The sequence below is a fragment of the Athalia rosae genome, chromosome 2 (genome assembly GCF_917208135.1).
Source record: "Athalia rosae chromosome 2, iyAthRosa1.1, whole genome shotgun sequence".
NCBI classification, from domain to species: domain Eukaryota; kingdom Metazoa; phylum Arthropoda; class Insecta; order Hymenoptera; family Athaliidae; genus Athalia; species Athalia rosae.
This window is the reverse complement of record NC_064027.1, coordinates 23,186,475-23,200,518: the sequence shown is the minus strand read 5'-3', so window position 1 is coordinate 23,200,518 and position 14,044 is coordinate 23,186,475.

The window sequence follows — 14,044 nt, the reverse complement described above, 5'->3', positions numbered from 1 at the left end:
TTTATGACACGCGTGACGGTGATATGTTTTATGGTATATCGGATTCCTTGCGCGGCGTGTGCTGCTGATTTTTATACATCTATATGCTTAATGTCCGTTCTTTTTCTCTCGTAAATAACACGCGTATACATATCCGTACGTCTAGTAGGGATACGAAACCATGCAGTTACACATAAATACGGACGAGTATATACGCTTGCAACGTTGTCCAAAACTTTGGAATTATCGATCATATTCACACCTCGCGCTTATACATGTAGCTATACGTATTATAAAAAAGAAATGCGCCTCAAGCTAGCATATAATTTTCATTACACACGCTTTTTTATTCGGTACACAGTACTGTACGTTCAATATATCTATGACTGTACTAATGTATTCTCTTATCACACGTGTCGCATACGAACGTGTAAAATTTCAAACTTACAACTTCGATCCTTCGCTTCGCTTCATTTTATTTCATCTCGGTTCACAGCTCTCAATCGCGTCCGAAGTAACACGAAAATGTACACTAAGAAAACTGGAGAGGAAAAAAAAGCAGTTCAAAGCTCGGGGCGATATTTCCGTAGCCTGAAAGAAGTCAGCAGTTTTTTATTCACTTCAATTTTTCCGTATTTCTCAAACGGTTCACGACGAATATTGTAATTATGCTCCATTCTCGAAAATTCTATACATGACAGAATTATCATACTTCAAGCAGGTGCAGCGTGCGGACTCGCCTCATTGTTTGATGTAAAATACGAGGACTGAAAGCATTGACAATGAGTCGAAGTGAGCAATGAATATCATCTGCAAGGTTGGTACTATACCGATTATAGAAGATCGCGAAAAATTAAGATGAGGGATTTGAGGGCCTTGAGGGATTTTGGAAACTCATTCGACCTGCATAAACGATTGACGTGTCTCGCAATATGTCACACTAACGCCTCTCATTATTTTGTTAAGACAAACGAAATAACAAACGAATAAAAAAAACACAAATGAGGGAAGAGTCAACGATTAATAATCAAAATCGTGAAGAACCATATTGATAATAATAGTAATACAGCGACGTTGACGTGTACGTACGCGAAGCTCATTGGAATCCGTGCCGATTCTATTTTATAGTACCTCATCACGTTCCAGTATTATACTAAGCATATTGGTATTTGAAATTCTGAGATATGTTTGAGGACTCATCCGAGCGGTCCAGATGGACGAAGCAAACCTTCACCGGTCGTACGACAATATTTACAGAGAGCTTATACATATACCCAGGTATATACGTACGAAGAGAGCACGAGAGACAAATATGACACGAGTGAATTTCAGTCCCACGTATTAATATTAACGCTATGGCAGCCGAGAGCACTCGTCGAGAGGAAGTGGAGTACCTAGACTAGAAAAATTCACCGGAGGAATAAAAAAATAAGAGACAAAAAGAAGTGTGTTAAAAAAAGAAGTCAGAAAATTTTTCCATCCCCGTTGAAATTTTATCTTTACATATCTTTTTTGACACGCGTATATGTACGAGAGAGGAAAGTCGGGTAATATCTGCAAAATCAAAAAAAGGACAAGAGAATCAAATCAGTTCGAAATCTATGCTGTCTTGGATATTCTAATTATATACATGTTTATTTATCTTGTTTTCGAAGACGATTCATTCGAAAATCACAGATTGACCTATACGCTTTTTATATAACGATATTACGTATATATATATATAATTCGTTTAACCGTTCGTTTGAAAAGCAATTAATTTTTACGCACTTCATAAAAAACAACTGCATATATATAATGGTAGCATAGATTATTTGACCCAACATATTCGGGTAGTTAACCTCGCCTTAAGGCAATCATAAATAAAGTAAAGAATAAAAAAGAAAAAAAAAAAAAAAGAAACATTTCGAAACCGTAGTGGTGGGTATATAAATAGATACAAGTGTATATACTATACATACATCTCATAATCTAAGTCTCCATACAGCTAGTTCAGATATCTATAAATTATATTAATCGATTTCACGCGCACATAGATTCCAAAAGTCTCCCTTTGAAATGCTAATATCCGAAATTTTGTAAACGACATATTTATTGTAATGAACTCGGGGCCCCCGACAACGCCGATGAATTTCGTTTCCTTTCATATTTAGTTTCGTCTCATTCCCTCCGATCTGACCTACCCCCCCCCCCCCCCCCCCCCCTCTCCTCCCCCGCGCGTAGTTGATCATTTTGAAACGCGGTTTCCATACCTTCGATGTAATTTTTTTTTCTCACTTTTCGTTTCAATTTTTATTCTCCAAATACAGTTCACGAGGGAACGTCGGCTCCCATTTGGTTTTCCCATCACTCATTTTCAAGAAATATCTTTTTTTTTTTTTTTTTGCTTTTTTTCGATTCAATCATTACGTGTTAACTATTGCGCCTGCTGCGTTTGGATTCCACAAATTCCTCGTCGCATACCGATCATCTGTAACACCGCGATCGTCCGAGCTGACCGTCGCGGTCAAAGCGTAAATGATCAATTAAAAAAGCGGAATGAAATTTAAAATACACGGAACAACTCAATCCTCCGACAATGAAACGATCGAATCGATCGTTCGTCGCTTCGAAGCGTAGAGATGGAGAGAAAAAATCAAACGTAAATAATAAAATGTACAAAAGGAACATTGGACAGTGTTACAGGTGCAGCTGCACAGTTGCAGACGGTTTAACAGAGCAAATATGGGCGTGACAAGATTTCTTCTCGCAAAAGTCAGATGAAGTTATATTTATACATAGGTACCTATACGTATACTTTTAACATCTATGTAAACGTAGAGGCACATAGCCGAGGTGCGGCAGCAGCGGACGATGCGGAAAGGTGAAAAAAGTTCGAAATTTTTCATCCCGAAACTGCGAGAGATTGGAAAATGGCACGGATCGGAAATTATTTTATTTCTCGTGACGGCGGGGGATCAGCGACAGAAATTCAAAATAGTCGGCAGTTAGTTTAAGTTTGATAATTTTCATCGACTCGTGATTTTACCCGGAGGGGACCGAGGCTTCACGGGTTGTGGTACCTCCGGAACGATCGTATACCTCGATAATATTAACCATCCTATTCCTCGGGGTCTCGCCCACTTAACCTCGTCGCATACAGCGTTACAAAACTCCTATAAATACAGAGAGAGAATAACTTAGGTATCCGCAGCTTTTCCGCAACGTGGCGATAGTATAATATGCTATGGTAGCTACGACGCGATATATACCCAGGATGCGAAAAATAACGTTGCGCAGCCCAATATACCTTCTCCACTATCCGTACATTCGCGTATACGTATACGCACGGTGTTGCTTATCTCTAAAACGAGTGGTTATTAATGTTCACATTTCACGGACAATAGTTTACCGGCAGTTGAAACGCAACTATTTTTTAAATAGCGTTCACATTTCTAACCGCGATCTTCCCTGCGGTTGGTGTACGTAAGTACGTATAGGTACGTATAGGTACGTACGTACGTATAATCGCAGCGCAGGTAAAGATATTCCTCGAAGTAAGAAAATGTATTTCCTTTTTTTTTTTTTTTTTTTCTCTTCATTCGTTTCATTTATTTTCATTTGATTTTTATTTTACCAAGACGGATAAGAAATTAACCGAGCTGGCACAACGTTTGCGCGCACATAGACCTCCGGTATAGAGAAGATAAAGCAAAGCAACTCGCGGTACGGCCTCTAATCGATTCAGGAAACGAAGGTTACGTTTTCATATAATTTAAAAGCCTGCCAGGATGCTGAATACTTCGAAATAAGAAACGAACAAACGCACAAAACGGAAAGCGGAGAGGGAGGTAAAAAGAGAAAGAGATAGAGATCATCGAGGGAAGAATTAAGAGTATGAGAAGCTTTATCCTTCAGCTTATTTACTTACTCTCTAATTAGAGTCTGACGTTTTACACTTGTGAATCTAATTATAAGTCCAAAGTCGCTTTCATTTATTATTTTTTTTTTCACTCAATTCACCGGCGTCATATAATGTACGGTGTACAATTATAATTTAATTCAACGAAAGAAGAAAAAAGAAAAAAAAGAAAAATTTGAAAAGAAAAAAAAAACGTTCTTTTTCTTTTTCTGGTCAAGTGATCGTCTAACAAAAATTCAGTCCGCTCATAGAATATTATTCCACGGCGTAATTATTTATCTGATTTGACGGATTCACTTGCGTGCGAGTTGTCGCTTTTTCTAATTCTTCATTTTTTGTTATTTCGTCTTTTTGATTTTATTTTTAGTTTATTCTATCGTTCGCTTCAACTCGTAGATGGGCTTATAGCGTGTTCAAGATAAATAGATGGAAGCGGTAGGTACGTCATATTTTGAGTGACAGACTCGGTTCGCCCGATTGAATCCGCGATGGCGTATAATCAACTTGAGAAATCACTTATACCGGACGACAAACTGTCGTTATACGAGAGTCTTAATCAGTCGCTGTCGCTCCTCTTACACTACACTGCAACGATGGATTTTTTTCTCAAACTGAACAAATATTTGACTGAATAAATTAGCGAAACTAGGAAAAAGATTAACCAAGTCGATGCTTGTGTTAATAGTTATCCCAATATTTCGAGTATAGATCGGTAAGTGCGATTCGGTAAAGTTTTATTACTCAACGGTAATCATTATCATCGTCAACATTGTACGGGAAATTTATAACGCGATTAAATCTCCGTATGATAAAATCAGTTGAGATAAAAACAAAAATTAAAGAAACATTTAAATGAACGAACATGTATGTCATACGTTAACGTTGATTCGATTTTTTTTTATTTCGATCCATCTCGGACGAAATATAGTATAATACGTAATAAACCGGGGATTTTTTTTATTAAAAAAAAGCAACTGGGAAGGTTACGGTGAAGCGTGACGAAGATGCGATAAATTTTCTGCAATTATCCTTAATTAATAAGTAACTCGCAGTAGTTAGCGGGGGGTAGCTGTGCTCAGAATTTTATTGCCGGTTACCGGATATTTAGGGACGCGTTTTCCGTCAAACAACCTCAGGTACGGTGCAGGCGTACCCCGTACGTGGAAACTCCTGTAAAAGGGAATATGCGATACAGCCGGAGCAAAAGTTGAGCCAAAAAACCGAACAAGAAAACAGCGATCAATAAATATTAGATTTTATAGATAACCTTCGGGGGAAAACACGTTTTATATTAGTGTAGGTACATAATACGCCGGTTTGTCCCTCGGTAGAGATTATTATAATATTCAAGACCTAGTAATTATTTGCTAATTAGCATTCGGTGTCAGATCTCGCGACTACATCTCAGATTATTGATCGTAATTTTTTTTTGTCTCATTTCTATTTGTTCGCGTTTTCCGCAACTCATCTGCGTGGAATATTTCGACGATTATGAAGAAAAAAAAAAAAAAAAATTTCTCCCCTCTGTCGAGTCGTTTTTTGAAGTCAATAGGATTTTTATACTCGACTCGAAGTCGAGTGCGATGGATCAACATTTTCGCCGTCTTTTGGCAAATTTTCCTTTTTGAAAATACGAGTTTACCGGTCAGTTGATCGTAATAACGTAGAGAACAGCCGAGGCGCGTTATTGTTATATATTTCCGTGTTTTCGTGTCTTACGTATTGTAACGTATCGGTTACAATGAGTAATTGGAAATTGAGCGGGACGAATTCACGATACTTTATTAGGGTGCGTAAGTAGCACGGAATACGTGTAGTATACATAGTTTATACACCTGACGCGATTATATATCGGTGATCTCTGATCGATTCGAGGCAGTGGGTGGTCCGGTGGCTGGAAGTATGCGGATGGCTGCTGGATCTCGTGGTGCGTGCAGCATGAGAGCTGGTACGGCTATAGGACGGCGTAAGTTTACTCCGCATGCAACGGGCGGCTGGTATGAAAATGCAAACCGAGTGACTCGGAAGTTCGAATAATACAAAGTTCAAGTTGACAAATGCCCGCTCGTGTATTCCTTGTACGATCGCCGTCGCGGGTATAATATTATTAGGTATATGTAAGTGGGCAAAGCGCTTCCCGAACTACCGCCGCGGCGGCGTTGAATATTCACTTTTCAACGTTAATTAATTTGATTAATTACCAAGATCAGATTACCAGCTGCTACTAATTTACATGTGTTATATTTATAGTCGCGATGGAAATTAAGTTGTTTATTTCTCAATCGCAAAATGAATGCACGTAACATGATGTTTAACCATTTTCGATTTTCGTGATCCAGAAGGAAAGCTAAGAAAATTATTCTCGCCTCTGACACGCTCGTTCGAACTGTACAGTCTCAATCACCTCGACTTCCCTATGAGCTGAACGATTGGATTTCTTCTACTTCGATTATAAAACCAAAAAAAAATCAATTGATAACAAATCCAAAGAGATAATGTTATCAAAGCTCATGGAGCAGGGAAGAGTTGGTCACGCAATCCGACCGTACGTAACGATGTGCAACGGACGTATAGAATCTTCATCTTATCTACCGATGCAAATTATTCGTGCCTCCAGTTGGGATTTATCCGGCTACGTCTATCGATCGGAGTTCAAATATCGCGTAAAAATTGGCGAGATAAAAAGGAGGAAAAAGGATAGAAAAAAGCCGGGAGAAGTGCGGAAGCCAGTTCAGCCACTCGGCACATCGGACGGTGGCACCTAATGCTTCGATCCTTCGATCTCGAGATTGGATCATGAACTCTTTTATTTTCGTCGCTCGCTCTTTCTCCTTCTCCATCTGGAGTGCGCGACTCTGATCTTCCTTCTCGCTCATCTTGTGCCGATGTGCAGCGTGAAGCTGCTGGTTTTAGATGAATCTGTGAAATTATCACTAGCCGGTAGCGTGCGTGGAACGTGCGTGCATTTTCATCGGGTGCGTGCAGCGGCCGAAGTGGAAGTTTTCGAAGCTCACGTCACGAAATGCAAGTTGCAACGGCTGAAGGAACTGAATATAAAAGATTCGAGCGGAGTCGACTTTGTAGAGGTACACGAGAGCCATTGGAAACTAGTCGCTGAGCGAAACGAGATTTTTCACGAGATAAGGGAAGAGTCGAACGATTCCCTCATTGTCAGATGTATATCCTTTTAAGTATATAATACAGAGGAATAAAACAAATAAAACATAAATAAAATAACAGGACACCTGCGCTACGGTGTCCACACCTTATTCCGTATCCGGGCATCGCATGAGTAATGTGAAATCTATGTATGGAGAAGAACCTCGTCGATAAATAAAGTATATCATAAAAATTCACCAAATGAAATTAGCGATAGAATGATCCGGTCGAATCTATTTACCTGAAACAAACGAAGATAAAGTGAAGAAATGAAGACAAAAAACAGAAAACAAAATTGACTAAAAATGAACAAGACCACGGACAGGTTCTGCAAGGCGGTGGATCATCGATCGGATATGATTACGAGATAACGTATAACCAGCGATTTAACTAACACCTTGTCGAAACGTTCTTTCGAAGTTGCAGTGGGGAGAAAAAGTAAGCCATCGCCAAAACTCGATTCAAAACTCGAATAAATCAACGAATCATTCATTGATTTATTCATTCATGATCGGGTGAAACGGGCACCGCGCGTATACATGTTGTAGTTTTATATACAAATGGTTTGACGATGATCGAAGCGTAAGGAAATTAAGCTGGTAAAAAAATCTCCCGGGGGCTCGAGTCTCGATGTTATACGTGCAGTACCTATATGTACATAAAAATACCTGCTATATATAAATATCTTTTTTTCACGTACATATAAAACCTAATTATCGTAAATATCTCCGTGCAGGCGAGGGAGGTGCCTTTGGCCTTTAATGTTAATTTAACTTGCCAGACGATTAATGATCTCACGAAGTGGTTATGTAGCAACTATCGCGAGGTTTGCGTATATAGCGAAATATCATATTCTTTTCGTATATGCACCTGGATTAGATTGGAACCCAGACCACGAGACCTCATTCGTTCGGATGAAAAAAGGAGGATCGGTTAGATATCCTTATTACACGTGTGGTTTAATTGTTCGTATTGTAATTATTATTCGGACGAGGATCGAGGGGAGGAGAAAGGTATAAATGGGAGGCAAACGGCTGCGAGTTGTTTCGCAGATGAGACGAGGATGACAACTATGAAGATGACCAAGATAATAAACACATCATACGCTCGAGACGCTCGGAACGGACACGGAAGCTGCACACGAGCGCATCTATATGCGGTTTCTGCGGCTGCACCTTGAAGCCATTTGTACACCATACCACGAACCACTTTTCTGATGACATGGTTATTATACGTCATTTCACATTAGTCGCAAGAGTTTTTTTTTTTTTGTTTTCTAATATTTTACGATACGTTCGACGTTCATCTACATTTCGGACACTTGTACGCTACTCGACAGGATGCGCGAATAAATCTTGAACGATCGCTAATAATATTCGGCAACTAGTTGGGATATATTTCCTTATGATTGCTCGACCCTTTTTAGAACCTTTTATTTATTTGTTTTGCGAACAATAAACGACGCTTGGTCGTTTTTATCTGGCTGCAGAAGTGAAGTTAGCACGCTGGGCATGCTTATTTGGCGTCGGACGCTTGAGCGGTTCGCTTCGTTCCGTACGTTAGAGTGAAAAATCGACGGAAATTTATTCAACGTTAAAAATTAATCACTCCCACTCGAGAAATTTGATTGAAGAATCTTCTTTGTTTTAAGCGAATAATCGATAGTTCTGGTCAAACGGTACCAATTGCTGAAAAACTATGATTCTCTACATACTGATGTACAGACGTGACGGCTTTCGGAAAATCTGCCGAGCAAGGTAATTTCCAATTTTTATTCTCTATTGTACTATTCCACCATTTCTCGACCCTTCGACAGGGCATGATCATTTTTTTCTTTTCATTTTCAGAAAACTCTTCACCTGAGGCTACTCCACATTTTTGGCACCCTTAGGCTTATCTTCCATGAGGGGGGGCGGAGATTTCTACTCGAAATGCCAGACGATTGGTACCAGCAGTAACGAGAGTGAGTCGCTTGATTTTTATTTTTTCTATCGTCTTCACGTTTCTCTACCTCTTCACCGGGTCATCATTCGAGATGGATTAAATTCCCTCGGCATATTGTTCGAGGATCTGTCAATCATTAATTCCGTGAAACGGTAACGAACTTTCAACTCCGTGATATTTTCGTTCAATTTTTTGGGCTGCAACGGTGCCGGAACTCAACGGCAACGGTAAAACTACGCGCTTAATCGGCTCACGCGGTTTGAATGATTCGGTAGTTCGAGGTGATTGATTTCATTTATGTCGATCAATGATGGGTAACTAATCAAGTGCCAAGTATGTAGATGAAAAACGAAGAGAAACGACAACGAGACTCTTAACCGCGATCGGGAGCTCCAAAACGGAGTGGGGGTAGCAGCGCTATCAATTATTTCCCATATCTGTAACGTTGCGAGAAGTTTGTAATCAAGTTCAATGAACAACCCTTGGAATAGCCCTCGTTTCTGCTGAAATTTATCGAAATCGGTAATCGGAGAGCTGTTAGGAACTAGACTTAGAAAAAAAAAAAGGTCCTCGCGTGGTTGCGGAATGGGTACGGTAGCCGACCGACATGACATGTGATCGGTGCATGATATTCAACGAATTCAGAGGGAAAAGGTCAAAAAACTAGTTTCATTTTCACACTGTCGTGAAGTTACGAGTTGGAAAGGTTTGATCAATTCTAATCATATTTCAAAAAAACTGTACGAATCCCATCAAATTCCGAACGATCCATCACACCGATAATTCTGAGACCTTCTACCTCCGCGGATCATCGCTCTTCGATTATTCTTTAAAATATTCCCCGGCTTTCGAGATGGCGAATCGTTGATGACCTGCAGGGTTTTAAAAAATCGTTTGCCGAGGTCGCTGACGTACCGAACGACTTCACAAAGTAGCGAATCTTACGAGTCAAGGTGTCACTATGGTATAGGGTCATATTTCATTATGCCCCGCGGAGTATCACATGCGGCGTGCCTTTAGCACTGCACAAAATACCGCGCGCAGTTGAAAATATTCCCGCGAGAACTTCGTGGTAAAGGTCGTGCAAGAAATATCCTTGTATACGGGATGTAATCCCGTCGGTGTCCAGGTTAACCTCCTGAGCGATCTGTAAGGATGGCAATTGCTATAGACGCGCAGACTGGGAAAAACGTGCGAAATTGCTGTTAAAAATTTCAAGGGAGAGATTTTCGAACGAATCATCGGCAGGATTTCGACACGCCCGCCTATGCCGATATCTTATTTTCTACTTCGCCGTTGTCATTATCATCCGCATTGTTGTTATTTTCATTATTTTCTCTCGCTCCCGCGCGAACAATGAAGTTCAGCTCGAGATGAGGATTCCAACGGCTTCAACGAAACGCCGATTTTCAAACGACGCAAAAATATACCCATCTCTTTTACTGCAACGTCCCGCAGCAGCAGGTAGGTACGCACATACAGGATACGAGAATCGTTTTTAACTCACCGTTAAAACGGCCTTTGTAACGATGCTATGACGATCAACATCCAAAGTCAAGTCAAGCTATCTTATTAACACCTGCGGGCATCTTTCATACAACTTGTACATATATGTATACGTAATTGGGCACGGTATGTACAATTTTCACCCAAGTACGGAAAAATTTCAAGTCCTCTTTCCATACTGTTGTTTATTTATTTTTTCTCAACCGTGTTTAGATCTGTAATATTTGAGTGGAATCTTCAGTGGTTCGTATAACGCTACGAACCATTCGAATTGAGACGTCAAGATCCAGGTGAAGCGAGTGAGAAAAAAAAAAAGAAAAGCAAAAACGAAAGGAAAAAAGACTCGAGAAGAATAATTATCCGCAAGACTTTATTGCACGCTCTTGCAACGGTTCGCGAATAATAATTATGTGAATTATTGAGAATCATATGTCATATCAGTTAGACACATTATTATAACCGTATGTGATCTGAACCAGATACACGTGTATATGCATGTGTACATAAATAGCACGTATTATATTATGCTGGGAATTTACTGTCCAACTGTTCTTTACGCGTCTTTTACTCAGGTAAATAAAGACCATTCATTTTACGACCTGGGACTAATTTATAACGCGGTGTACGGAGATAGCTATGTGGGGTTTCTTTATATATTTTAATCTATAATATTTTAACGGACAGATCAGTTCAGTCGGACCCTTTGTGCTTTAACCCTTATCCTTTGTAGCGTTCACCTTTGACCTTGAAGTACACAAGCCGTATTCAGACCAAGTTCTCCGTGCACACCTCACGGTGCAGATCTCCTTTTCGTTCGCTAATTTAAAAAGCGTCGGCTTTTTGATTTATTCGTTGGAATTTTTTTTCGTCACACATTTTTGCCTCTCGATTGTTTCAGACGAAAGTTTTGACGATGAAGATCGACGAGATTTCGTTCGGAACAATTCTGGAAAGGTGGGTGAGAGTACGAATGTACTTTTTATTTTCACTTATTTTTATTTATTTATTTATTTTTTTCTCTACTGTTATTTAACGCTTCGGTATTAAATTCGACGAAGGATTTTATGTCAAAAGCAGGGATAGGCTGATCAATTTCGAGTCGGACTGCTAACGAGACTATTTTTCATAATGCCAAGCGTTGCTGCGTTTTAAGTATGAACGAAGTTTAAAATATTCTGTTGAAGCGTACGATTTCATGGTTGTGAAATTCTCGGTTACAACGACTTCGTCTTTTTCTTCTTCTTTTTCTTATTTTCCTTGTTCTTTTATTTTTCTTTCTTCTCGCTACGTACACACGTACGTATGTACACATTACCGCGGTATAAACTTGCGGCCAAAGAGTGTAATACAGACAAATCGTAATCCTAGTTTCGAGAAATGAGATTCGATTAATATCCAGATGATCCTTGTCAAAATATAATTACTACACAACGTCGTAATCTAACGTCTAATCTTGACTAATATTTATCCGTGATGACCCTCCCTACACCTCACACCGCATCGGTACACGCATAACCGTATAACTTGCATATAAGGTACATGTTATGTATAAAATTATAGTAAAAAAGTGAAATTTTTGTCCACCGTATACTTTCGAAGTAACGGTGCGATTTTTTCAAATAACATTCTCCACCTTTACCCACGTATCTCCGTGTATACGTGCGTTTGTGTACGAGCGTATTCGTTTTCTTTCATATTTTATATCTTCCAATTTATAATTCTACGTGATCCGAGCCCGGGATAGGGATATAATCGGTACACATGAGTTTCTGAACTGCGGAGACCGATTGTCAGTCGGACAAACGACGACCACGTACTTTATATTATAACGATCGCGTCACGGTACGATCGCAAGAATATTACAGCAGTTAGCATGATGATTGCTCGACGCAACGCCTTGAACAGGTTCGTAGTTCGCTGCCGCCTATCACCGTCTAGCTGACTGACTCAAATTATCGTACGATGATACCTCGTTACACCTTCCCACCCTTCGTCGAACTGTACGGAAAATTTCATCGGAACAAGAAGAGGTACCGCGCGGAGCCTCCTTCTATTCTCCTTCTCTCGTTTTTCTCTCCGTCCGGTTTTTTTTCTTTTTTCATTTTTTCATTTTTTTTTTTTTTCTCTCCTCTCGTAGCAGAGATCGAAGCCGCGTCGGACGAAATGCTGACGAGAGCCGCGTAATTCCGTTATCTCGTACCACGCCGCGTCGAGGTATACTAAAAAGGAGCATGAATTGATAATCCCCTCGTATAATAGTAGAAAATGACCTGTTATTGGTGGCGATAGTAGGCGCGACCGAAAGGCGGGTGGGATCAACCCGAAGAGCGTCTCGGCTCATGGCACAGTTGTATATCATCCTAATGTCGTTCGGTGAGTTCCATATTCTCCGTAAGATACGATCACGCTTTGGATCAATTCTTTGGTCACGTAGAGACCGAGACAAAGTACCTACGGTACGTGACCATCGATTCGTACGGCAAGGTGTGTGAATATTCTTATACCATTGAATCGGTTGTGGAAAAAATCGAAATGCCAAAAGATATTCCTGCGTCTTCGTTTCTGAACGTCGGAAAAATATTTGCGGTATTTCCAACGTCGTCGAAAGTTCGACGGCCGAAACACCAAATAGAACAATTTTACGAAAACTATTTCAAATTCTGAATCAAATAGCAGAGGGAAAATCTCTTTCGGTTCTGGGCTGGTTGGCGGTGGTTAGTTTTTTTTCTTACAGACCGATCATTTCGCGCGGGTCAATCTTACGAAGCGAGTTCAACAATTTTTCATATTACAGTACAACAAATTACGCGAGGGACGTTCATTCAGTTCCATCTGCACATCCCGTCGTACTTCCATGTAAACGTATACTCGTGATTTAGGAACTTCGAGGCATTGAGCTCTGCAGGCACCTTAAGCTCACGCTTACGTTGCTCTTACTGCCGCAGTATAACGATTCCACTCGCTCCGACGTCTAATTACCATACCAAACATTCACTTTATAATATATGGTCCCCCTATGCCACGGTGCCAACTACGAGCCGTTAATAAGTAGGTATTTAAACGGATAAAAGAATCGCTATGTGTCCCATGCAATATCTCCGACTAATGTATACGTAATGGAATACCGCGATGGCTGCACAGGTCACGTGACGATTCGTCGATCAATTACAAGTGCACCACATACCTCTTCGGGTACAGTTTAATTCGATCGATTTTTTTCTTCTTTTTTTTTTTTTTTTTCTTTCGGACCGCAATTTCGTTTTCACGTTCTAGATCTTATTCCCCGTCGACCGTCGCGACGATTGCGGTGATCCTGTACCGAATGTAGAGAGAGAGAGAAAGGGAGGGGGAGGGGGAGAGGAGAGAAGAAGAATGAAAAAAAATCAGACCCATCTTCGTGACACGATTACAGCAGACGGTACCGCACTGCACTGGTTGTAAGGCATATCGTACCCTTAGTTTTTATGATTATCACGCGCTAGGCGTCGTCGAATGGGATATGAGAGGACCTCTTTTATCGGACCCGCGCGTTCTCATTGACCATTCCCATGTTAA